Genomic DNA, 13,413 nt, shown 5'->3' with positions numbered 1-13,413 from the left:
TATCCTGCCAGCGTTTCCTCACCTGGGCCAGGCGCCGCTTGCGACCATCCGCACTCCTCACGGCACTGACGGCGGTCAGCCATATCTGCTTCTTGGCAGAGGCGCCTACCTGTGAGGATGAACAAGTGACACTACATCAATACACCAGGCACATGTCACAGAGAGACATATTAGAACAAATTTGCTGTTTACAACAAGGCATAGTTTGCACCTTTGTCATAGGGACATGATCCTCTGAGGAAGGGCCAAAGCAGTATGTGCCATTGAAAGTACACAGGTGGAATGAGGGCAACTACACAATCAATGATCCAGGCTCACACTGTGCATCACAAGCTACACCAGGATAATGTGCAGCACCTCTAAGCAGTCACATGCCACAGGCCACTGACGCTACCGCAGCAGAGTACACAGACACACACAGGCACAGGACATTCACCTGCCATTGCCAAATGCAGCGACAAACCTCACTCTGCACATGTGCCACTAGACGGGGGGGCTCACAGGTGTGGGGCTGGCTCTGCACATCAGACACACAGCACTGCTCCCTGCTCACATCAGATGGGCAGGGTATATCCATCCCTCATGCAGCCTGGGTGCTACACTCCACATATGCACCCACCCACATGACAGGGGACTTACACACACACCGATGTCCAGGGTACGAACACATCATGTGGACACTCTCAGCACAGGTACACAGAACTAACACACATCTGTGGGTACAGTCACCTGTCACGCTGGGCTGACCACATAATCACATGAGGACTGTAGAGGCTACATTCCCAGGAGGACAAGACAGGCAGAATGTGGCATGCACCATGCAGTGATTGTCACAGTAAACACAATGCGAGTGAGGACGGCAGACATGCACCACAGCATACTCTGGCTGGGAGACATCAGGCATTCCGCCCCCCTGGGACCTCCCCTACAGTACATAGCATGTGTGTCACACCTGGACACAATGGCAGAAGTCACACTCACAAAAAAGGGACACAGTCTGTGCTAGTGGACTCTGCTCTCACCTGATACCCTGGTCGCCCGTACAGCAGGGGGTACAGTGGGAGGATCACATCCAGCAAAGCCAGGTTCTCCTCCAGGGTGAAAGGCTGTGACCTCTCCACAGACCTTGACATGGTTCCAGGGAATCAGTAGCAGCAGCTGGGTCGTCGAATACAAAGATGTGCAGGCAAGTGCTCCCTCATGGGACCTGGCTGCCTTATATCTGCCTTGCTGGCCTGTTTCATGCACAGGAGTACAGAGTGATTGGTCACTCACATTTGCATCCTATGTTTCCTCCAATCCCTTCAAACCTAGCACAGTCAGTGGGTTCTTATTGTGTTTTTTTCTTCAGCATGATGTCAACTCCAGAAGCACATTGCAACAAAGTAGATTCATTCAAACTGACTACTGCTGTGCACCTGCTTAAAAAAATTCAAACTTTAAACTTGGTCTCCATGACAACCAGCATGCATGTAGGCCTTTATACTTGTCCCTCATGTGTCCCCTATGTAATTTGGAGCTTCACACACAGGTACGGTGCGTCCCGGGGCCCTAGGGCACCCCAAATGCATATCAACGGCCCGTACAGCGGTCCGTATCACTATGGGTGTGCTCGCGTATGCGTACTCATAGTGGTACGGACCGTACACACGCCTGTACGCTCACTATCACTATGAGTACGCATACGCGAGAACACCCATAGTGAGACGGACCGTAAACACGCCTGTACGCTCACTATCACTATGGGTGTTCTCGCGTATGCGTACTCATAGTGGTACGGACCGTACACACGCCTGTACGCTCACTATCACTATGGGTGTTCTCGCGTATGCGTAGTCATAGTGGTACGGACCGTACACACGCCTGTACGCTCACTATCACTATGAGTACGCATACGCGAGAACACCCATAGTGAGACGGACCGTACACACGCCTGTATGCTCACTATCACTATGAGTACGCATACGCGAGAACACCCATAGTGAGACGGACCGTACACACGCCTGTACGCTCACTATCACTATGAGTAAGCATACGCGAGAACACCCATAGTGAGACGGACCGTACACACGCCTGTACGCTCACTATCACTATGAGTACGCATACGCGAGAACACCCATAGTGAGACGGACCGTACACACGCCTGTACGCTCACTATCACTATGAGTACGCACACGCGAGAACACCCATAGTGAGACTGACCGTACACACGTCTGTACGCTCACTATCACTATGAGTACGCATACGCGAGAACACCCATAGTGAGACGGACCGTACACGCGTGTGTACGCTCACTATCACTATGGGTACACATACGGCAGCACTCCCATAGTGATAGGGAACGTACACAGGCCCTCTTAGCGAAAGTATGGTGCCTTTCACACATCACAGTGGTGACAGGCAGCACACAGGAAGGAATAGGGCTGACATACTTGTCCATGGATGGACATCAAGGCATTGTCTGGGCAGTACTACATGTGTGGGGCACAGGTGTGAAGGCTGTGATGTGGCACATTACTCCTGAGTGGAGAAGGCACCAGATGTATGATGAGATGTGTACAGATGTTATGTGTGACGGTGCAATGTGTGCCAGGCATGCCCTTAACTCCTTTGACATGTGTGCATGTCGTACTGCACACTTGGGATGAGCGTCACTGGCATGGCACGGTCAACAACACACGCAAGTGTCCCCTGATGCCCGGTACAGGGGTTACCACACCAGACATGTCACTACCCACGGTGCACGATGTGACTATGTCATGTATGTGTGGGAGGTTCCCATTAGGTTGATGTTGGAGCTCCCTCATAAGCATCAGCTGTTGCAGCAACCAACATGTGTCTGTGTGTAGATGGACATGGCACACTGTTCCGCACACCAGGCCACATGTGGTATCGGATGTGAGGTGCGTATGTATGCATGGGACACAGAGTAGCGTAACAAGGACATGTCTGCATCCTCTCTATGAATGTGTGGTGAGTCATCACATGTACACCTTCATGGCAAGGTGTGTGGGCTGTCCTAGTGTAATGTCATGTGACCTGTGGCTCTAGTGTTCCGCTACCAATCTCTGCAATCGACATCCTACTTCTGCTGATGTGTGGATGTATGTCACTCCTGTGTTGCGTCTGGCTGTTCACTTACACTGGGACACAGCTAATCCCATGCCATGGCATGTGGAGGTTCACAATCTCCGTGTGTAGCTGGGTCTTGGTAGGAGTGTCACCTGCCAGCCATACGTGTCCAGGGCATGTGGCACATACCTGACTCCGTATGTCGCATATGTGTATTGACAGATTAACATGTGCTCAGCACCAATAAATTGTTGTTGTAGTGCACTCATTCTTCCTTGTCACTTCCAAATTACTGCAGAGCGCAGCCTCTTCCCCGAGCAATTCCGGACTTGGCTGACATGCGGGAGAATGACTGTATCCGGTGCTACCGCTTCCCCCAACCGTTGATTCTGGAGTTGACGGCGAGGCTGGCACCACACCTGCAACCACTGCACAGGTATCCTACGGCACTGACACCCAAGCTGAAGGTAATGGCAGCCCTACATTTTCTTGCCACGGGTACCTTTCAAAATACCATAGCTCATGTTGGTGGCATGTCCCATAGCATGTTCTGCCGTGTGCTGCATGATTTCTTAGAGGCCATGTTGCTTCACCTGGATGAGTTCATCCATTTCCCAACCCCTGAAATGTTGACTGGTGTCAAGCGTGGATTCTATGCCCTGGGAGGGATGCCCCATGTCATTGGGTCCATAGATGGGACACATGTGGCTTTGGTACCACCACAGGCACAGGAGGTAGCGTACAGGAATCGCAAACACTACCACTCCATCAATGCCCTTGTGGTGTGTCTGTCCAACATGGTGATTTCATATGTCTGTGCTCGTTTTCCAGGATCAGCACACGATGCCTACATCATGAGGCGTAGCAGGGTGCCTGAAATGATGACGCAGCTGCGCAACGAACGAGCATGTGTTGTTGGTGGGTACACTCTGTCTGTCCTGTATTTTGCGTAGACTTCCAGCACGACCGCTTCTCCTGTCCTACTTATGTCCATGTGGTTTCCATGTAGGGGACGCTGGCTATCCCAACATGCCATGGCTGATCACACCTCTCCGCAACCCCATCACGCCGGCCCAGCTCCGCTACAACACCGCCCATGGCCGGACAAGGCGAATGATAGAGAGGACATTTGGCCTCCTGAAGAGCCGATTCCGATGCCTCCACAAGTCCGGCGGCGCCCTCCTATATGCCCCGGCGAAGGTCTGCAAAATCTTCATGGTCTGCTGCATGCTGCACAACATGGCAGTTGAGAAAGCTGTGCCACTCATCCTGGATCAAGATGATCAGGACCATCCACCCGTGGAGGACGAAGGTCTTGGCAATGGGGCTAGTGATGTGGAGGATGTGGTTCCGCAAGAGGACATCCGGACTCGGCTCATACGCGACTTCTTTGCTTAGTGGTGAGTACCAGTGTCTGTGTGTGCACGCATTGGTCCCCGTGTGGCATGTGTTGCGATGTGTGTGTCCATCTGCATGTATGCCACGTGAGTCAGAGGTGTGTGTGGATGTGTCACTGGAGTGATGGTGCCAGTGATGTGTATTTCCCCAGTCATAATTGTGACCTGGCATGTTGTCATCCTTACATGTGTCGAGTACATGCACATGCAAGTGGCTGTGCTTTTTGTGGCTGACTTCCTGTGTGTCTCTCTTCCCCAGGTACTTGCGCATGCCGTCTGCTGGTTGCATTGTTGTGGCACTGCTATTCCTCATGGACACGTCATCGTGTGCTGACTCAGCGTTACTCGCACGGACAAGTTTGGAAGTCTCCTTAGGGTAAGGGATGCATCAGGGGTGTATTGGGTGTGGCAGTTGTTTACGATGTATGCACACTGCCCCTGTCGATGTTTGGTTCCTCTGCAGACATGTCGCATCACCATGGTACACATGACATGCAGCTGGGTACACCTGAATAGATGGTCAGACTTGTTGACAGTCATCAGTGATGGGATTGTGGAATGTGATGATGGCATCAATGTGTGTTACACTGCCCTCGGACACATACGGTTTGCATTGGCTTGACATGGTGTGGGACTTACACATCAGCGGATCAATGGTGTATGGCAGTCTCTCTGTGAGCAGCAGGGGGTGTTTAGCTGTTAGCCGACACTTGTGTGCCAGTTCCATGGCTATCACGCATTTATGCTGCAGAAGGGGGGTGCCAGTGTTGGACCCACATGTTACTCCACATGACCCGTTCATGTGTACTCTGAGTTGCCTCTGCAATCCCGAATACATGACTAATAAAGGTGTCCCTATGCCTCCAAGGTGCCTCTTCTCAGTCAATGCTGGTGTGTTGCCACGGTGCATCCGGCATGTCTGGCATGGTTTTGCGTGATATTGGCTATGTGTCTATGAGTAGAGTAGCAAGATGCAAGCTGTTTGTGTGGGATTAGACTGTGTATTGTGCATGATGTCCATGACTGTGTGGGTATTGTGACATGTGCCATCCCCATGCATCCAACGTTGGCCAGGCCACCATTCTCTGCATCCACCTGACTCAAGCTTGCAGGACATGGTTCTGCCACCTGTCCACACATACCTGGGTGCCCCCCAGGACACTCCACATGATCCCTGACCTCTGCGCATGGCTGTCGCTGTACTCAATATGTCTGTCGCCACGGTTGTGCGGCCACCCCCTCAGCTGGTTGGGCCCATCACGGGTGTGTATGGTGCTCCATGTCTGTCTTGCCTAATACAATGTGACCCATGTGTGTCCTGTGCCAGACTCAGGCCCCAAGGTGTGGATGGTTGAAGTCAAATGAGAACTCAGGCATGGTTAGACTTTACAAGACACATGTAAGGTAATAATTCAATCAGTAGGCATCTTCTCTTTATGGTGTGACTTTTTATTTTGGTTGGGGTGGGGGGGGGGTTTGACATGAGGGGCTTTCCGGGTGTGTGGAATCCAAAGTTCACTAGGGGAGTTGGTGTCCTTGCCATTTGAAATCCTCAGAGTCCATGCCACAGTCTTTGTCAACATTGGTCAGACAGTGACCAGCAAGTCCATGTGGCAGAGAATGTCTTTTGCTGCTGTGCTTCTGTTGCTCCAGTGGGCCAGGTGCCAGGCCAGGTGTCCTGGGAGATGGTGCTGTTGCGCCGACCCTCACGGTCTTTTCCGTGGACGACCCGCCCTCCTGCGGGGACCCTCAGAAGCAGGCTGTGACGATGTTTGGGATGCTCCGTCGGATGTCTCCTCCTCCTCCTCCTGATCCCTCCCTGTGGGTGGTGATGTTCTACGCCTGATGGCACAGGGAGGGTTGCCCATGTTGTCGGCCATCCGACGGAGTGTACTGTGAATTCCCGTGAACACCGTCACGAGCTCAGCCTGTCTGTCCTCCATCCGCCGTTGGTGTCGCAGTAGACAGGCATGTTGCTCCGCATGTTGCTGGTCCATGCCCGTGTTGTCCTGCTGGTATGTGTCCAGGATGTTTCGGACATGGGAATATACCGGTTCCCCAGCCAACCGGTCAGGCTCGCGCCTCCGCCGTCCTCCACTCCCACCACCCCTGTCCACTTGCGCCTGGCCTGCCCTTGTGGGCACATCAGGTCTCCGGGACCCCTGAGGGGTGGCATTGGCGTTGTCGCTTGCCTCCTCCTGGGTGCCCGGGACACCGTGTCCCTCCTGGCCAGCCTGGCTGCATTGTGGTGGTGGGGCAGGGATCCTGGGTGTCTCCTGGGATGTGGCAGGAGTGGGGGTGGTGGTTGGCCCAGTTGTACCTGACGCAGGTGCTGCAGGTCGTTGGACACCAGAGGGGCCAGGTTGGTCGGGGTCGGGTTCGTCCACAGAGTGGTGAGTGTCATCGCTGCCGGTGGCTCCGTCATCCCACCGAGCCGGGTCCTGTGAGTCTTCCCCCCCAGTGTTGGGGGGTGATCCACGACGTTGACCTGTGTGTGAGAGAGACAATGTTAATTTTGTTCCATGCAACATCCATGTTTCATTGGTTTCAAAGTTGGCACATTTCCTCTGGGAATTTGGATATGTCTTGCATTCCACTCACAGTGCCCTTGTGCATGGGTATGTCCCTTGGCCACAGCTTTTGCGACTTTACCTATGTGTGGCACAGTCTTACTTGCTGCGTCAATTGTGACTGCAGTCAGCAGTGGAGTGGGCAGGTGTGGCGAGCCATGAATTGGCGCCTTCCGTGTAGCACTGTACGTGGGCACATGGAGTTGTTCCACACACTTATATGATGCAGGTAGCTGTCGTTGTGATCGTGCACAGGTTGTGACATGGCCCTGTGTTTCGCCATGGAGAAGAGGGGGGGTTCTGGCACTGGCCACCCTTGTCTACATGCACGCTGTCCACCTGCTGACGAGCAGACATTCCCACACACCACAAGGCTGATTTGCTCTCCCTGTGTGTCCCTTTCTCGCTCCCTCTCTGTCCCCCTCTCCCTCCCTCTGTGTGTCAGCCTCCTCCCTCTGTCCGTCTCCCTGTGTCTCCCTCCCTCTCTGTCCCCTTCTCCCTCCCTCTGTGTGTCAGCCTCCTCCCTCTGTCCGTCTCCCTGTGTCTCCCTCCCTCTCTGTCCCCCTCTCCCTCCCTCTGTGTGTCAGCCTCCTCCCTCTGTCCGTCTCCCTCCCTCTCTTTCCCCCTCTCCCTCCCTCTGTGTGTCAGCCTCCTCCCTCTGTCCGTCTCCCTGTGTCTCCCTCCCTCTCTGTCCACCTCTCCCTCCCTCTGTGTGTCACCCTCTGTCACCTCAGCCCAGCTTCCTGGGCACACACTGTTAGCAGATCTTTGAATGGCCCTTGGATTGTTGATGTGAGTTTGTTTCTAATCTCCAGGCACCCATTGGGTGTAGTGTCTGTGTCTGCACTGCTGCTGTGGTGGTGTGTGCTGCCACTCTTTCACAGTGTTGGCTGTTCATTAGCTGCTGTCATGTGCAAGAACGTGCCGTCACCCCCATGTGTTGATGCAAGGCGTCTGCCATTTGCTGGCGAGTCTTTCCTGTGTGGGGACACACTGTTTGTCTGGCTGTGACCTAGGCCATATGGGCAGGGGGCATTGTTGTCTGCTTCTGATTTGCACTATGTGATTTTTGGGGCCCTCACTCCCGCCATCCGGCTTACCGTGTCATGTGTTGGTGTTTTCTGTGGCCTGTGACTTGACATTGTCCAGCTGGGTGCATGGGGCATGGTGGCGCCAGTGGCATGTGCGTGTTCATGGTGTGTGGTTGAGTCATGCGATAGCTTGGGGTGGTTGCGTGCCTGTTTGTGAGTTTGGTTGTGGATGACGTTCCCCCCATGTGAGGTGAGTTGTTTGTGTACTCACCCGGGTCTCGGAGCCCTTCTAATCCATCCACTGCCACCACAGGCAGTATGGCCATCACCCTCTCCTCCCAGGGATGGTATTCTACGCGTCTGCGGGGCGGCCCTCCTCCAGTGACGTTGGCCTGGTTGTGTTCGTCGGTCATCTTGGCTCGGACCCTCCTCCGCAGATCGTACCACCTGGCTTGGCATTCATGCCTGGTCCTTCTGGTGTCCGCAACAGCATTCACAACATCGACGATCGTCTGCCACATGGCTGTTTTTTCTGAAATGCTGGTCTGTCTGACCAATGTTCCAAAGAGGTGTGGCTCAACTCTGAGGATTTCATCGACAAGGACCTCCAACTCTCGGCTAGTGAACTTTGGATTCTTGTTTTTGGGCATGGTGAGGGGTGTGGGTGTGGATGGTGGGGGGGGTGTAGATGGTTGTGGGTGTGTGGGTGTGTGGGTGTGGTTGTGCAGGTGTGTGTGTGAATGTGATGAGGGGGTGTTTGTGAAGGTGTGTGTGTGAAGGTGTGCAAGTGTAAGGTGTAGTAAAGGTTCTAGTATGGTGCTGTAGGTTGTCTGTGGGGTCTGGCAGCAGTGAGTCTGTTGCAAAGGCTCATGGTTTGTGTGTGTGGGCCCTTTTTATTGGTCCATTGGTGGGGGTGGCTGTGTTTGAACTTTGGGTGGGTGTGTTATAAGGAGTGGTTGTGTTTTGGGTCTCTGTTTTGGATTTTGGCAGTTGCAGGTCAGTGAATGTGTTGTTTTTGTGGTTGTTGGACATGTTTTGTGGCTTTGTGCCATTCGAATGGTGTATTCTTGTTTTGTTTTGCTTTGTCCTGGTTGTGTACGTGCGTTTTTAGCGTGTGTACGGTGTGTAAATGGGCCATTTTGTTGTACAGTGCTGTCCTTGTGTCTGGCTTGGTACGACTCGTACATGCGCGATGTTGTGTGAAGGTGGTGATGTTGGGGCCTGGGGTGCGCTCCATACTTAGAATGTTGGGGTGGGGGTACGCTCCATGCATACGCGGGTGGGGTGGGGGTACGCTCCATACGTACGCGGGTGAGGGTACGGTCCGTACATACACGGTTGGGGTGGGGGTACGCTCCATACATACGCGGGTGAGGGTACGGGTCGTACATACACGGTTGGGGTGGGGGTCCGCTCCATACATACGCGGGTGAGGGTACGGGTGTACATACACGGGGGGTACAACACGTACACGGGTGTACATACACGGGGGGTACGACACGTACACGGGTGTACATACACGGGTGGGGGTACGACTCGAACGTACACGGGTGTACATACACGGGGGTACGACACGTACACGGGTGTACATACACGGGGGGTACGACACGTACACAGGTGTACATACACGGGGGGTACGACACGTACACGGGTGTACATACATGGGTGGGGGTACGACTCGAACGTACACGGGTGTACATACGACTCGAACGTACACGGGTGTACATACACGGGGGGTACGACTCGAACGTACGGGGGCGGGGGGGCGGCGCGTACATACGGAGGCTGGGGGGTCCGCACCGTACATACACGGGTGGGGGTACGACTCGAACGTACACGGGTGTACATACATGGGGGGTACGACACGTACACGGGTGTACATACACGGGTGGGGGTACGACTCGAACGTACACGGGTGTACATACACGGGGGGTACGACACATACACGGGTGTACATACACGGGTGGGGGTACGGCTCGAACGTACACGGGTGTACATACACGGGGGGTACAACACGTACACGGGTGTACATACACAGGGGGGTACGACACGTACACGGGTGTACATACACGGGGGGTACAACACGTACACGGGTGTACATACACAGGGGGGTACGACACGTACACGGGTGTACATACACGGGGGGTACGACTCGAACGTTCGGGGGCTGGGGGGGGTCGGCGCGTATGCGGGCACATGTCTCCATGGTTGCTATGGGTGTTCGGTGCGGACGGTGTTTTTTCCATACGGTTGTAACATCGGACGCACGGGATGGATCGTGATTGCGCGGTCGGACTTCACTTTTCACATTTGTACGGTAAATCGTCCAGGGACGTGTCGGACACATTTTCCGACCCGAGGACGTGTGGGGAATAATTCCCAATGCGATTCGTATGGTCTTTTTCCCATGCGAATCGTAATTGGCAGTTTGTACGGCACTTGTACGATTCGTACGGTAAAAAGACCGGATACGAGTCGTACGGGGAATTTTTTTGCCGGATCGAAATCGGCACCTATATGTCTTATTCCAGGAAAATTTGTAATTCCATCCATATATATTCAATGTGCCCACAAATAGCCATTTTTGGGGTGTGTGGCCAAGTTGGCAATCCAGTAGGATGTGGATCTCAACCTCTCTGTCTTCTGAGTTGCCCGGCTTTCCCTCTAGCCCAGATTGGCAGCGCCTGGGACGCAGAGCAGAGAGAGCAGCTGTGGGAACGTGAAGACTCCTCTTGGGTAGGGCGACATCCTCGGGGGCAATTCGAGTCTCAAATGTGACAGGCGCAGCAGAGGCCTGTAGTCATTGGCCTAGCAGTGACGAGGCCACCAGAGGTGGATTCCCGGTGCAAAGCAGGTCGTGCTCGAACTGTAGGGACTGCCGGACAAAGGAGGCATTAGCTGGTTCCTGACCCCCCTCTGGATGCGAGTAGAGGCTTCCATCTGCGAGTATGGAGAGGCATGAAGTGTGGCAAGCGACCGACCACCAGAAGATCCATGTAGACTAAGACAGCAAGATATTCATCACCAAACAGTGCCATTATTGAGCCAGGTATCCAAAGTTTATTTATTGAATTTTACAGTACCATACAACATAATGGCATCTTATACAGTTGTCTCTATATCCATAAGTAACAATAATAAAAAACAAAAATACAGTTGTTGATCAGATATTATAAGAGGTGCAGTGATACGGTCCCGCTTTGATGGAGCAATACAAACACATTGAGTCATATGCTGACCCAAAATTACACATCATCAATCAACATTACACAGTTACCGCTGAAGTCTGGGACAACAAATATTCCCTCAAGGAAGCCCAAATATCAGTAGGTCTAGATGCCACCGGCAATTCCTCAGCGTATGTTTCCCACTGTTCACGATAATAAATCAGGTCTTTCAACCACTCTGCAACCTTTGGGGCAAACCTAATCCACCTTTTAGCCAGAAGGAGTGCCACTTTCACAAATCTACCCATAACGGCCTTCACCTGGGGGACACAGCCAAATAGACACTCCTTCGGTGTACATTGCAAGACAATACCCATCATGGTGTGGATGCGCTCCACAATAGACTCCCAATAGTGAAATACAGGGCCACATTGCCAAGCGAGATGGATAAAATCAGCGTTATCTTGACCACAACGTTTACATTGGGCAGAGTCTCTAAGGCCCAATTTATGCAACTTAACAGGGGTATGATACACCTGATGAATACATTTAAAATGAGTTATACGCAGGTTGCCGTTTGGTGTGAGACGGCCCGTTAACATGCAAATTTGTTCCCATTCTTGCAGAGTAATCGGAGGGGCCACTAATGTATTCCAGCACTCAAGGCTGCGATCAGCCCCTCACACCGTTTCATCCTGCACCCCCTAGGAGAGTTTGGTGATAAGCTACCAGTAACAGATGAAGTGATTTAAGCACAGCGGGTTCAGCAGGGAAGTCGGGGTAATAATCCTTCATCGCACGCTTTAAGCGATAGCAAGAGTATTGAAACAGGAATGTAGGATTCTGAATGTATTCTAGGTCCTCCCCAGTTATGTAACTACCTTCAAGGAAAAGGTCTCTCATATGTGTGATGCCAGCCTCCTTTAGAGCCGTTACAGGCCCCTGCTCCCAGGTGACAGACAAGGCTGCATGCCCAGCAAGGGGCATAGCAGGAGCGTATATAGGGAGTTTGTGTGCTCGTTTGCCAATCACCTGCCAAGCTGCAATAGTGGTATCTATGGTATTAATTTCTGACCTAGGAGTATGCCGGCGAGTGTGCATAATGATGACCTCCAGTGGCACGGGGTGTGCTTCACCGTCCTCCACTGCAATATGCGGAATGTAATCATGTGTCCGAAACCAATAATAAGCATATTGCACCTGCGCACTCAAATAATACACATAAAAATCAGGTGCTGCAAACCCTCCTTTATCATAAGCGAGTGACAGGGTATGCCAGCCAATTCTGGGCTGTTTATCTCCCCATACCAGTCTCAAAAGTTGCGTCTGCACTGTCTTAAAAAACTGCTTATTGAGTTTGAGCGGGATATTGCAGAACAGATATAAAAACTGCGGGAGGATAACCATTTTAATTACAGCAATGCAGTCTGCAAGGACAGCGGGAGATGGGACCACCGATCCACTTGCTGCACGAGGGTGCCATAAGCTGGACCGTAGTTTTCTCTGATCACTGTGTCAGGGTCACGGTGTACCCAGACCCCAAGGTACTTTACAGGGTCCGCGGTACACACCAGAGGATATTCCAGCTGAGGTGGCGATGTGGCCAAGGTCAGAGGGATAATGACTGATTTCTCCCAGTTAATTAGGAGTTCAGAAAAGAGGCCAAATCTGATGTACTGCCGAATAATTGGAGATAGATGGAGCTGGGGTTCCTGAATGAAAGGACCATGTCGTCCACGTACATAGATATACCAACCGGCCTATGATTGAAGTTAAGAGCAACGGCCCTATGGCATTGGCGGATTTTTGCACGCTAATGGCTTCAGAACAAGTGCAAACAGGAGTTGGGACAAGGGACAACCCTGTCTAGTGCCACGCTCCATGGAAAAAGGCTCAGAGGTTAGGCCACCCACTCGCACCCTCTCTGATGCATCTGTATATAGGACCTGTATCCAGCGTGTCAAGAGGGGGGGAATCCCATTCTATGCAGTATGCGCATCATATACTTCCACTCCATCGAGTCAAATGCTATCGCTGCGTCCAGCATGACTGCAGCTGCCGATAATTTAGAATTCAAAACATGAAACATTGTAAAGATGATGCGCAAGTTGTGAGATGTGGAGCGCTCTGGGATGAACCCGGACTGGTCCAGAAGGACCAGTAGAGGCATTAGAGG

Source organism: Triturus cristatus, chromosome 6, assembly GCF_964204655.1.
Source record: "Triturus cristatus chromosome 6, aTriCri1.1, whole genome shotgun sequence".
Classification (NCBI taxonomy): domain Eukaryota; kingdom Metazoa; phylum Chordata; class Amphibia; order Caudata; family Salamandridae; genus Triturus; species Triturus cristatus.
The sequence above is the reverse complement of the archived record's forward strand: the minus strand, read 5'-3'. Positions refer to the sequence as shown.